Source organism: Aotus nancymaae, unplaced genomic scaffold (assembly GCF_030222135.1).
Source record: "Aotus nancymaae isolate 86718 unplaced genomic scaffold, 86718_ANA_hifiasm-v0.15.2.pri h1tg000019l, whole genome shotgun sequence".
Lineage (NCBI taxonomy): Eukaryota > Metazoa > Chordata > Mammalia > Primates > Aotidae > Aotus > Aotus nancymaae.
In genome coordinates, this window is record NW_026988431.1 from 56,528,055 (window position 1) to 56,541,462 (window position 13,408).

General features: G+C 35.9%; 1 protein-coding gene across 4 annotated transcripts in view; it reads right to left on the bottom strand.

Moving 5' to 3' along the window:
- Positions 1-9,985, bottom strand: part of SI (sucrase-isomaltase) — a 135,241-nt gene extending 125,256 nt beyond the window's left edge. For all 4 annotated transcript variants that reach the window (XM_064378890.1, XM_064378888.1, XM_064378886.1 and 1 more), the window contains exon 1: positions 9,706-9,985. The gene's annotated coding sequence lies outside the window, so the exon portion shown is untranslated. The remainder of the gene's footprint in view (positions 1-9,705) is intronic.
- Between the last annotated feature and the right edge of the window lie 3,423 nt (positions 9,986-13,408).

Sequence of the window (13,408 nt, forward strand, 5' to 3'; positions counted from 1 at the left end):
TGGAAGAAATACGCCAATTGCTCAATAAACACAAACTACCACAATTTATCCAATATGAAGTAGGTAATTTTCATAGTTCTATAACTGTTAAGTAAATTGAATTTACAATTTTTAAAATCTCATAAAAGATATATCCAGACCCTACTGGCTTTATTAGAGAATTCAATGAAATGTTTAAAGAAGAATTAAGGCAATTCAACAAAATTTCATGCAGAAAAAAAGAGGAGAGAACACTCACTGATTCATTTTATGAAGGTAATTTTACCCTGGTGCTAAACTCAGACAAAGAGAGTTGAAACTAGACTACATATTGTGTATCGTGTACACTGCTCAGGTGACAGGTTCACCAGCATCTTAGAAATCACAGCTGAAGAACTTACCCATGTAACCGATAGCAACCTGTACCCCCAAAACCATTGAAATTAAGAATAAATTACATGTATCCAAGTACTTAGTTACTTATGTTTATGTAGCTTTAACTTTGTTACTCACTTGCAATGTGACCTTTGATTATCTACATTTTCTTCATGTCAATTGTAAAATGACGTCAGTTCAACAAATCTATCTAGAATATCGGTTCCAGTTTTAAAGCTTTATGATTTTATGATTCAGATCTACTGAGTATGGCTTAGTTATTTGTCATAAAATGTCAAAGGTCAAGCTCTGTCACTGAAAGAATGTGCTACTACTCTTTTTATCACAGCCGAACCAAGTTAAACTTACCACACTACATCACCTTAATGCCTTTTCTGGCACCTTCACTTTACAGTTCTTAGGAGTCCTATATGCCAAACATTCACAACTCACATGCACTGTCACTTCCTTGACCTGCTTATCACTTGACCTGCTGTAACTCAGAATATTTTCCTGCTGCTCTCATGTTCCCACCATTTCTCTCACCTAATTCCACAGACTTCACATTTCCTATCTTTATCATTTTAAGTCCATATGATTTCAAACACTACAGAAAAGTTATCTAATTGCTGATTGAACCCCCTAAAAAGCCAAGTAAACAATATTAGAGAAACTCTCAACTGTACCAATCAATTACTGTTGATGTATCCATAGTCAAATGTCTATCTACAACAAGATACATAAACAGGATCACATTTTAACAATTAGTGAACGAAATCCTTCTTTCCTTTTAGACTCCAGTTAAAATTCTTTACCACCAAATTTCTTGAACATTTTAGATTGTCACTTAATGCTTCTTTGTATTATTCATTGTCATTTAATTATTACATTGGATTTTTGCTCCTATCCCTTCCCTGAAATTGAAATCTCAAATATACCATCTCTCAGAATTTCAAATCCCACTCTATGCCTATTGCTGCTACAAAAAAAAAGAAAAAAAAAAGAAAAATCAAATGCAAAACAGGGAAACAAACAAGCAATACAAAGACAGTCTTGATGGAATGGTGTTAGAGAAGCCAGGCAGGAAGAATGGGATTGAAGGAGGTACTGTTAAACAGCCCAGCGTTACAGAGAGGAAAGGTAAAGACAGCACATTTCACGTTGGTTTTGAGAACTATGTTTTGCTCACATTTAGAAATGAGTGGTAGATTAAGATGTAAAGGTAGTGAGTGTTGACCATTCTACTTAAGACATTTGGCTAATGGTTACAGGCTTGAGGATGCAAGCAGATAGACAAAAAATAAAGAACACACGTGGTACAATCAGTGACAAATTGTAGAAGAAATTATGCTACCTCTACAGGTTAAAAGGAGATACACAAAAATCTTAAAATCTTTAAATTATCTTAATTTATTTTCAAATGAGAAATTATTTGCAAAGAATGCTTTCTAAATGTGAATTTAGTGGATAGGTTTTAGGAACAAAATATCTCGACTATGATAGTGCGTCTTCAACAGCATGTTTTTTGGATAATGCAAAAAGTTAGGACTATCATTTGTCAGCATCAGGACTAGGGTGAGGCAAACAAGGCATTTGGTGTAAATTTTCGTAAAACATTCACTCTCAGGATCATGGAAAAGTAGGGTCAGCATTTGCAATGGAAAGTGGGGACCTCCTGAAATTTTGTGCCTGAGACACTGTGCTTACCTCACCCTGGTTCTGGCCCTATCATTTGTAAAATGCATTTATATGCTTTTAACTATCTTACAAAAAGTATTGAAGCATAGCAACCGGAAACTCCTACTAAGTCTGTAATAATGTTACATGTTCATAGACTCTAAGCCTATATTTTTTACCATCAAATTATACACATTAAACATTTAATTTCAAGTATTAATTAAGCTAGGCATGGTTGTGTATTCCTGTAGTCCCAGCTACTCAGGAGGCTGAGGTGGGAGGATCACTGGAGCCCAGGAGTTTGAGGCCAGCCTGGACAACATAGCAAAATTTGTCTCAGAAAAAAAAAAAAATGTAAAAATATTTACATAAAAGTACATAAGGTATAATAATTCAAAGTAGATTTAAGTAATTTTAATAAAATTATAAAATGTGCATGTATAACAAGTAAAACAAGGAGGCTCTAAGAATTCGATTCAAATAATTTAAATATATAGCTACATACAGATATATAGGCATGTGTACACTAAAAAAAATTAAAGAAGTACTTAACTTTGGTTTATAATCTTACTAATTATTTAAATATTTCACTGTGTATTTTTCTGTATTTTCAATTTTTTCAGTAATCCTCGATTAAGAAGAAAATAAGGTTATAAGCATGTGTTTATCAAATATCTACTATGTTTACAAACATCGTGCTTTCTTCAAATCTCAATATCTAGCAGAAAAGAAAAACTATACCCATCCCCTCTTTACATATCCGTTCCAACATAGTTAGTTATGGTGAAATATAGTAGGTTCCATGCTGCAGTACAAAAGAAATCTCCATGTGACAGCAATAAAAACTGCTCATTCCATGACAAAATAGTAAATTGTTTGATTGTTTGTGTTTTTTGGTTTTATTGTTTTTTTTTTCTTTTCTTTCTTTTTCTTTTCTTTTTTTAGACATTGACTCACTCTGTCACCCAGGCTGGAAATGCAGTGGCCAATCTCGGCTCACTGCAACTTCCACCTCCCATGTTCAAGGGATCCTCCTGCCTCAGCCTCCCCAGTAGCTGGGATTACAGGTGCTCACCACATCTGGCTAATGTTTATATTTTTAGTAGAAATGGGGTTTCACCATGTTGAACAGGCTGGTCTCCAAATCCTGGCCTCAAATGATCCTCCCAAAGTACTGGGTTTACAGGTGTGAGCCACCATGCTAGCCCAAAATAGCAAATTGTGTGTGAAAACCCAATGAGTTGTGTTGAATCATTAAACCAAAAGTATATTTCCCTCTGTTTTCTTCTAAGTTTGCTTTCATTGGAAGAGATTTTTAAACTTTTTTTTAAGTTCTGGGGTACATGTGCAGGATGTGCAGGTTTATTAACATAGGTAAATGTGTACCATGGTGGTTTGCTACATCTGTCAACCCATCACCTAGTTATGAAGCCCAGCATGTCTGTCAACCCATCACCTAGGTGTGAAGCCCAGCATGTCTGTCAACCCATCACCTAGGTGTGAAGCCCAGCATGTCTGTCAACCCATCATCAAGGTGTGAAGCCCAGCATGTCTGTCAACCCATCACCTAGGTGTGAAACCCAGCATGTCTGTCAACCCATCACCTAGGTGTGAAGCTCAGCATGTCTGTCAACCCATCAGCTAGGTGTGAAGCCCAGCATGTCTGTCAACCCATCACCTAGGTACGAAGCCCAGCATGTCTGTCAACCCATCACCTAGGTGTGAAGCCCAGCATATCTGTCAACCCATCACCTAGGTGTGAAGCCCAGCATGTCTGTCAACCCATCACCTAGGTGTGAAGCCCAGCATGTCTGTCAACCCATCACCTAGGTGTGAAGCCCAGCATGTCTGTCAACCCATCACCTAGGTGTGAAGCCCAGCATGTCTGTCAACCCATCACCTAGGTACGAAGCCCAGCATGTCTGTCAACCCATCACCTAGGTGTGAAGCCCAGCATGTCTGTCAACCCATCACCTAGGTGTGAAGCCCAGCATGTCTGTCAACCCGTCACCTAGGTGTGAAGCTCAGCATGTCTGTCAACCCATCACCTAGGTGTGAAGCCCAGCATGTCTGTCAACCCATCACCTAGGTATGAAGCCCAGCATGTCTGTCAACCCATCACCTAGGTATGAGGCCCAGCATGTCTGTCAACCCATCACCTAGGTGTGAAGCCCAGCATGTCTGTCAACCCATCACCTAGGTGTGAAGCCCAGCATGTCTGTCAACCCATCACCTAGGTGTGAAGCCCAGCATGTCTGTCAACCCATCACCTAGGTGTGAAGCCCAGCATGTCTGTCAACCCATCACCTAGGTGTGAAGCCCAGCATGTCTGTCAACCCATCACCTAGGTATGAAGCCCAGCATGCATTTGCTCTTTTGTCTGATGCTCTCCCAGCTGCCTGCCCTCCCCCAACAGCCCCCAGTGAGTGTTTTTCCTCTCCCTGTGTCCATGTGTTCTCGTTGTTCGGCTCCCACTTAGATGTGAGAACACTCAGTGCTTTGTTTTCTGTTTCTGCTTTAGTTTGCTGAGGATCATGGTTCACTGGAAGCAATATTTACCTCTAGAAGGTAATCAGTTGATAACTAAACTTTAAGGTGTGTTTCTCTATGTTGCAATGAATAATTCATGAAAAATGAGGAGAAAAGAAGTGAACATTTAGTTAATAATCATTGTAAAGTTATCTTTTTCCCTTAGGAGAATGCATTGCTTATTCCCTGTTATGTGTATGCATGCTTTAAGGGAAGTTAATAATATATTTTGACATGTTTTGCTGATCCAAATCCACATTTATACATAAACATTACATTTTTTATGCTTTACACATTATATTCTTTGTTAATAAACTTCAATATAGTTATATGTTCCCTGCAGATGCAGGCAAAAGGTAATAACATATGTTTTCATTTTCTACAAATTCAATTATTCAATTAATTTATTATTACTTAGGATAATTACTTTTATTTGACTTAAATAATTACTAAGTTTTGCAACTGACGTATTTTTGTATCTATTTTGTACTGAAATTTTTACTATTTTGTCAGCAATGCTTATTTTTTACCTTACTCCATATGCAGCCAAATGAAAGGATTCTTTTTTCTGAACTTTTTATACTACTTAGTTCTGCAATTTAATTATTCCTAAAATATTTAACAATACTTAAATGTCACGGTTGAAAGCTAGATGCTTTTATTCTCTCTCTCTCTCTCTCTTTCTTTCTCTCTTTCTCTCTCTCTGCCCCCATCTATATCTTTTGGTGGTTTCCCATGACTGTCTAAAGAGATACTTGAAGATACATTTCACAGTCTACATTAAGAAGATTAATGGTTCCCAATGGTGCAAAGGAGGGAATGAGAGATAAGTGGGTAAAGCACAGGTATTTTGGGCATGGTAAAATTATTAAGATTAATACTGTAATGGTGGATGTATTTATTTACTAGGACTGCTATTAAAAAAAAAAAAAGAAAAACAGGGTAGCTTAGAGCAACAGAAATTTACTTTCTCAAGTTCTGGAGGCTAGATGTCTGAGATCAAGGTATTGACAGTGTTGGTCCTTGTGAATTCTGTGAGGAAAAACTTGTTTCATGCCACTCTCCTAGCTTCTGAGAGTTAACTAGAAATCTTTCCATTCTTTGGTTTGTAGATGTATTGCCTCAGTTTCTGCCTTCATCTTCACATGTGTTCTCTGTATATGTGTCTATGTCCAAATTCCCTATTTTAAAGGACTGAAGTCCTTATTTTAGCTTGATTATATTTGTGTAAAGACTTATCTCTAAGTAAGATTACATTTTCAGGGACTAGAGGTTTAGGGCCAAAACATGTTTTGTTGGGGGACACAATTAAATACATAACAGTGAGTATGAAATTATACACTTTTTATTTCTCATATAACTTTACAACACAGAGTCAATATAAGTGTGTACAATTTTTAAAAAATCATTTAGGAAATCAGGAAGTCTCAGGGGAAAATGAAGACTGTTACAGAATAATCTAATTAAAAATGTATCCTCTCAGAAGTATGTGGAGATAAGGTACTGACCTAAGTAATTTTGGAAGTGAGTGAAAGGCAAAAGTAATTGCACAAAAGCCCTATACTCTAACTGATAATTTACCTCAGAGGCATGGGTTAACAATCTGATATTTCTATATATGTATACTTGATTTCAATAACTAAGTAAATGGATGGTGGATGGTGGAAGCCAGATTTATCACTATTACAATGAAAATTTACAAATTAGCAAAGGGGAGAGGATAGAATTATTCAAGATTTAATGGATTATGGTTGGAGTCACTAGTAAGAATTTATATTCGAATTAATATAGCCACAGATGGTTAGGTATCATACAATCATAGATATGTGTTTATACATGGGTTAAAATACACACATATATTTATTTATTCACTCTATCAGTTGAAAGTGCCTAAAGAAATGATATCCCAAAGTCAATGAGCACATTTATAATCAGATATTGGTTGCTAATACCACTTGCCACTAAGAGAAACCAAGGGTCCTTGGTGAAGTGGCAGTGCTTTGAGAACTAGGACTGTGTTGAGAAAGATACAAGATGAACCTCAAGCAGGAATATCTTGTAGTGCTAGGAAGTTAGGAAAGTGCTAAAAAAATACGTTAATGTGGGAATATCAAAAGGCACAGAAGTGAAGTGAAAGATGTCAGCAGTAAAATAAAGTCATATTGAATTATGACTCAAAGAATAAAATAAATATCCATGAATCTACAATGATGTAAATAAATTATTGAATAAGTTAACAAATAGGGTAGAAGAGAAAATTTCTCTGTGCAGAATTCCAAATAATTGTGTGGCTACTTCACCCTACAAGAGAGGAAAAATTATTATCTTTTTTTTAAGTGTGGAGTATATATGGTCACTTTCCTCCCAAAGCATACAATATGTAAAAGGGGGAAATAGTAACTTTAGAGAGGAGAACCTGACAAACACTTCAGTCAGGTGATCAAGGACAACATAAGCAGTCATTAATAATGTTGATAATATGTACTTTTGATCTGAAGAGATAAAAATGGTACTTTATTTCTGTGATCTTTCAAAGAATGTATTTAAAAATCAGATTTCACCTTGCAAGTATTAGCAAATTCTACTATTTATCTAATTAATAAGAGGGATAAACAGTACTTAAAATGTATATAAGACTTAGAATGATTACAGTTTTCCTTGTACAGTTATAAGCTTTTTACACATATTTTGTAATGTAATAGGTTGATTTATTTAATATTCCTGAATTCCTATAAGGGAGGCTTAATATTATCTCTTTTATGATCTTTTTCCCAACGTCTTACAGAAGTTGGCAAGATGGCTTTTGAACCCCAGTAACCTGACTTCAGGATTGGTGTGTCCAACAACTATGATACACTGCTTCTCAGACCACTTGAAGTTCACAAATTGTCAATAAAAATAAATAATAAATATTATATGTTATGTTTCTTTTGAAGACAGAATTCATTTGTGTACAGTAAATCCTCACTATTCACAGATTCTGTATTTTTGAATCCCTCTAATGGCTTAAATTTGTTCATGTCCCACAAATAACTTGAGGTGGCAAAAATACAGAGTGGCAAAAAATGAGCACATGCTGCCAGCTGAGGTTAGCAGTGGCAGTGCTCTACTTAGGGTTAGCTCTCACTCAGAGATGACCACAGCATGCAGCTGGTTGGGGAAAGTGCAGTGTGGTACAAGACGTCCAAGCTGTGGGCCTGGGGGGTTGGTTTTGAATCCTAACACTGGCACTTACAAGTGGGGTGGCCTCAGGCAAGTTGCTTACCACTTCTGAACCTCAGTTTCTCTTTTGTAAAATAAAGAAAATATGCCAGGTTGAGTTCTTTTTAGGAGTTAAGGATTTCACATATAATCTATGTGAAATATGTGTATCTGTGCATGTGTGTATGTATCTATTTTCGCTTACAAATAATATATATTTCCTCTAAGAGCAGCAGTTCAGTATTTGCTAACTGAATGTTTGCCCAAATTTTATAGAACAAAACTATTTTGTATTAAAAAATAGGACGTATTTAAAATTTTTAAATGTTTATTTATTTATTTTGAGGCAGGGTCTCACTCTTCCGCTCAGGCTGAAGCACGGTGGTGCAATCTCGGCTCACGGCAACCTCAAACTCTGTACTCAAGCAATCCTCCACCTCTCAGACACCCAAGTAACTTAGGCCTACAGGCAGACACCACCACACCCAGTTAACTTTTGAATTTTTTTGTAGAGACAGGGTTTCTCCGTGTTGACCAGTCTGGTCTCAAACTCCTGGGCTCAAGTGATCCACTAACTTCAGCCTCTCAAAGTGCTGAGATTACAGGTGTGAGCCACTGTGCCAGCCTAGACTGTGTATTTAAAGTGTTTTACATGCTAGAAATTATACTAAACTCTAGGACGTGCACAGCAGACCACAAGAGATCTCAGTCAAGTGGATAAAAACTAACATTTTCATAGAAGAATTAAGTAAAGTCTTTTGAAAGACACTTGGAAAATCAAAGGAGGTAAAATCCAGGCCCTACATAGCACTTCTGAATGACAAGGATTACATATCTTCTCGTACCTCCCATATTTGTCTTTACTTGAAAGTAAGAATTGGGAGATGGGACAGACTGGAGCAACAATTCCAATCATTATGCTAAGTCTTTTAGATAATTCTCAATCCAGTTTTCAAATAAAATGATTGGAATGCATCCCACCTCTCTGTTTTATGGCTTCTAAAACTATCCACAGCATGCAGTTAATGTGGGCGTGCCATGTACTTTACTGACCACAGGCACTGAAAAACTTACTTCCTTATGTCTGAGAGCCTATGCGTTTTATATTACCCATGCTTTCTTCTTCCTTAATACACATGCATTTGTGTTTTCAGGCAACCAAATAATCTCTTATGACATTAAAGTTATTTTTTCTATTATTTTCAATCTCGACAGATGCTATTGGGAAGTCAGAGAGCCACTATAGTCCTATTAGTGAACCTAAATGGCTTCAAATTAGTTCAGTGCTAAATTTTACAATACAAATTGACATTTTATGACTACGCAACACTAAACAAAATTGTCAATTTCCACTCCTTGAAACGAGTGGATTAAATTCAGATAACATATTTTCAACTAAAGTATTTATCTTACCTCATTCTAACAAAGATGTGTTAGAAATTATTAATCTAGCAGGAATGCAGATTTTTTAAATTTACAATTTAAGACAGATATAAAGCACACTGTAGTTCAGCTCTGATTTTCCTTTTCTTCCCACCCTGATCACTAACATTTAATTAGCAATTTATAGAAATAATTTACTAAAAAAGTGGCTGCCCAATTAAAAGTTCTGTTTCGTTTCATATGCTGCTTCCTTTGAGACTATCAGTTATGTTATTACATTTAAACCAAATTATAAATATTCTCCCATTTTCAATTTTTCTTTTAGTGTATTTTTTCTTATACAATCTGGGGAAAGCTTTTCTTTTCTAGCAAAGTCCATTGCCAGTTCCCAACACTTTCTCCAACCTTGGTTCAGTTGTCCAAATCTGTTAAACTTACCCATCTGAAACAAACCATGTTGATTTTCTCAGCTACTTCAGAAAAATACTGCTACTTTCCTCTAGCCCAGAACCATTTCTTTAGCCTTCTCCCATCATCCACACTCTTCCCCAAAGTACTTACCTAGCAGGTGGATGGCTCTTAAAATTGAGAGACGAACAGGTATTGGAATAAGGACCACTTGTTCTAATATCAGCTTCAACAGAACAGGTAATGGCCTTCAAGTTTCTAATAAAGAACTCCTGTTTATTGCTCAGAAGCCTAGAATGGCTCTGAAAAAAAATTTATTAAAGTGAACGGAAAAAATTATTAAAGACTTTAAGCTATCCCTTTACGGTGTCTCTAAACACCTGTTACATTATGAAAGCCACTAACGCCAGGTACTCTACGTGCAGTCATCGTGCTCTGTATATATCCTTTTATGGTACTTTAAGTTAGGGCTCATTACAACACTAAAATTTCTTTTAAACATTTTTATGGCTTTTCTTATGTCATATCCTCAATATATACTTCAAAAAGAGCGATGTATGATGAAGTTCACATGTCTCACCCTTCATATGACCCTGATAACAAACAGTTTTTATAATTGTACAATCTCATATTCTTTGTGGTGGTAAAAGTAACCATGTATTATTTTTACAGCCAACGGAGGTAAACTATTCTACTCTAATGTAAATTTCTCAGGAATGTTGTTCACATCTATAATCTTCTGTATTATTCTTACCTAAAGTTCCAAGCACACATTGACAAAATGGCAGAGAGAGAAAGAGAGAGAGAGAGAGAGAGAGAGAGAGAGAGAAACAGGAGAAGGCAGACAGAGGTTTCTCTTTCTTGCAGAAAAGCCTTTGGTCTCTTAAGAGTGGCACATGTAATTTTATATGACTTAATAACACTTTTCCTTGTCACCTCCTGATCTTTCTTCTCCATACTGAGACCTGGTTCAAGCAGAAATCACTAAGCCATTGTTTAATGGAGTCGTATAAAATGTGCGTATTTTATGACAACCCATAGCCATTCCAAACTTGATAGGCTCACAGGCCTACCATAACAACACTATCAAAACAAACCCTAAAATATATCACTCCATGGGTAAATTATTTCTTTGTAGATAACAAATTCAGAAGGAATAACTTTTATAAATATTTGTACTTTTTAGCTATGCTACATAGTAATGATGAAAGACAAATTAAAACTGAAAATTACTTTTGTGCTGGAATTTTTCACTGTAGGAATATATATGTATATATATTTTTATACATAGATGAACATACTATATATATTTACACATGCATGCATATATTATATAACTGCATGTTATTATAACATGCAGTTATATAATGTAACTATATGTCTACAGAAAAGAATGACATTCAGTACCTTAGTACTTTGGGCTTTAAAAATAATTCATTATTTCATCCCACTCTCTCTACCTCATGACATAATATTCTATAAATGACTGCAGTTTGTTAGGAAGAAAAAACACATTGCTTTCAGAAGCTGCGCTCTACTGAGGATGAATAATTAATATGGTTCCTTAATTCATTTTAAAATAAATTTAAAAAATTCTATTTGTAGATTTAGTACATTTTGTATTATGAATAGAATTAATTGTAGGCATAGATTTTGTTAGAAGTAAATTCTGTATATTTTTCTTCAGGTGGGACATTGGTGAGCATATATATAAAGGGACAGATTTTTCTCTCCCATGTACATTTGAAATCTTATTTAAATAATCCAACCAGAGTTCTGTGAGGCTAAAGATATCATATGCCTTCTGAGCAATGTATTAAACATTTTTGTTTCAGGAAGGTAAGATCATTACTTGCTGCTGTGTCACTTAAGTGTGACAAGGTCATCAGTACGTTTTGATTTTTGTTATTACATGCAGTATATGTCCCTTCTTCAGTAACTAATTTTGCATTAGATTTTTCTACGAAACGAGAATCCATTGCAAGTGAGGTTTTGTTTGGGGTAAATGAAACTTCCATTATTTATCTGAAATAAATGTGTAACAAGTTGCATTATCAAAAAAATAAAACAAAACTTGGCAGAAGTTTCAGTATAATCTAGAATATCAAAAATATTTAAATAAAGAATGTGATGCTTCACTATGGAAAAGATTCTAGAATATAAATATGTACAGTAAACTTGGCAGTTATGACATTAGATGATAAGATGTATGCAAAACAGGTTCACTGTGCACTGGGTACTAACGTGTTTGAGTTCTGTGAGACAGAACACCTACATACAAGCTATGTGAAGCTGATTGATCACTTAGAAGTAAGAAGCAAGGAACACCAGAAGCCTGGAATTTATGAAGAAAGTTGAATTGCCCAAGGCTTAGGAGAGCTGCCCCAGCTGGACTGACTCTCTTCTATCCTTGCTCCTCTAGCACAGCAACTAAGGAACCCTGGACAGCAGCCTGCCCTTGGTTTTATACAACAGGAAGCCTGGAATCACTGGGTTAAAGTGTTGAAAAAACATCCTGTTTTTAGGAGGTTCTGGAACAGAGCTCAGTTTGTTCTGTTCAGTTTCTTCTTATCTCAGGATGTTGCATTCTAAGAACAATCTAGTTATTCATAAGAACTACAAACAAGTACATGGGAAAACTGGGTCACCCCAAGGCTACCTGAAGAAGTGCCCTGCAATGTAACTGAATGATCAACAGATATAAATTTATTAGGCAAAATACATGCTTTTGACCAAAAAAAAAAAAAAAAAGCAAAATATTTTAATGCAAACCCTTAGAAATATTTAGGGTAGAATCTTTGCTTATGTTGGATTCAAATAGTATAGTTTTGATTTGGTAGCTGTACTTTCTCAAAGACATATAAATACCCCTCAGTGGAACATCGTTTATCATTACCATAACTACTAGTCAGAATTCAGAGAGGTCATTGTGATTTTAGAGAAGTAGGTGTCAAGCTCATCTTCAGTGGTGGGAAAAATAGAACAGCCCAAGAATTTACTTTCTCAAGGCCTCTCTAGGTAGATTGAAGACCTATGCTTTGATGTCATAACATCTTAATCAAGAATACCCTGTTAACTGGCAACATTTAGACACATTAATAGTAGGTTGGCATTTCTTTAATCAGTAGATTTGCCTGTAGATCTGTATCATTTTTCTGAGTTAAAATCCGTTTTATCATCTCCATCTTGGATGTCAGCAAAATAAGATTATTCTGGCCCAATATTTGCAGCAGCTTTAAGAAATGTGAAATTATTATCACACTTGCAAGACCACCTTATGTGGTCAATTGATATTCCTTACTATTATTTTTTATTTTTGCTATCATTGGCTTTTTATTAGCCAATTGAATTTTCCACTTTTTGTTTCTGTCAAATGTATTTTACTCACTTTACAAGCACACACATACACAAATACACCGCCCCCCACCCCCCACCTCCAGCCACACTCATCCTTTTCTTTTGGCGGGGGGAAATGGAGTCTCACTATGTTGTCCAGACTGGAGTGCCTGGAGGTCATACAGCGGCTAAGTACAGTGCTGGGATTTAATACTGGGCATTCTAACTCCAGAACATGTCTCTTAATCAACACACTATACTGCACATTTCACATTTTCCTGCATCCCTGGAACAGTTAAACAGTGTCCTCTCTGGACTCATAGGTGGCTTTCAGTTTAAATTTGCTATGGTGCTGCATTTATGTTCTATCTTTAATAACTCTGATACATGTTTTGCTTTACACTTAGGCTCAGAAGCCACCGTGTATTACTTCTGGCACCCATCACCACGAACAGTGCTTTTGGCAGACAATTTTGTCAGACCCCTCTCCAGTTCTACTCAACCCCCTTTCCTCATTTTC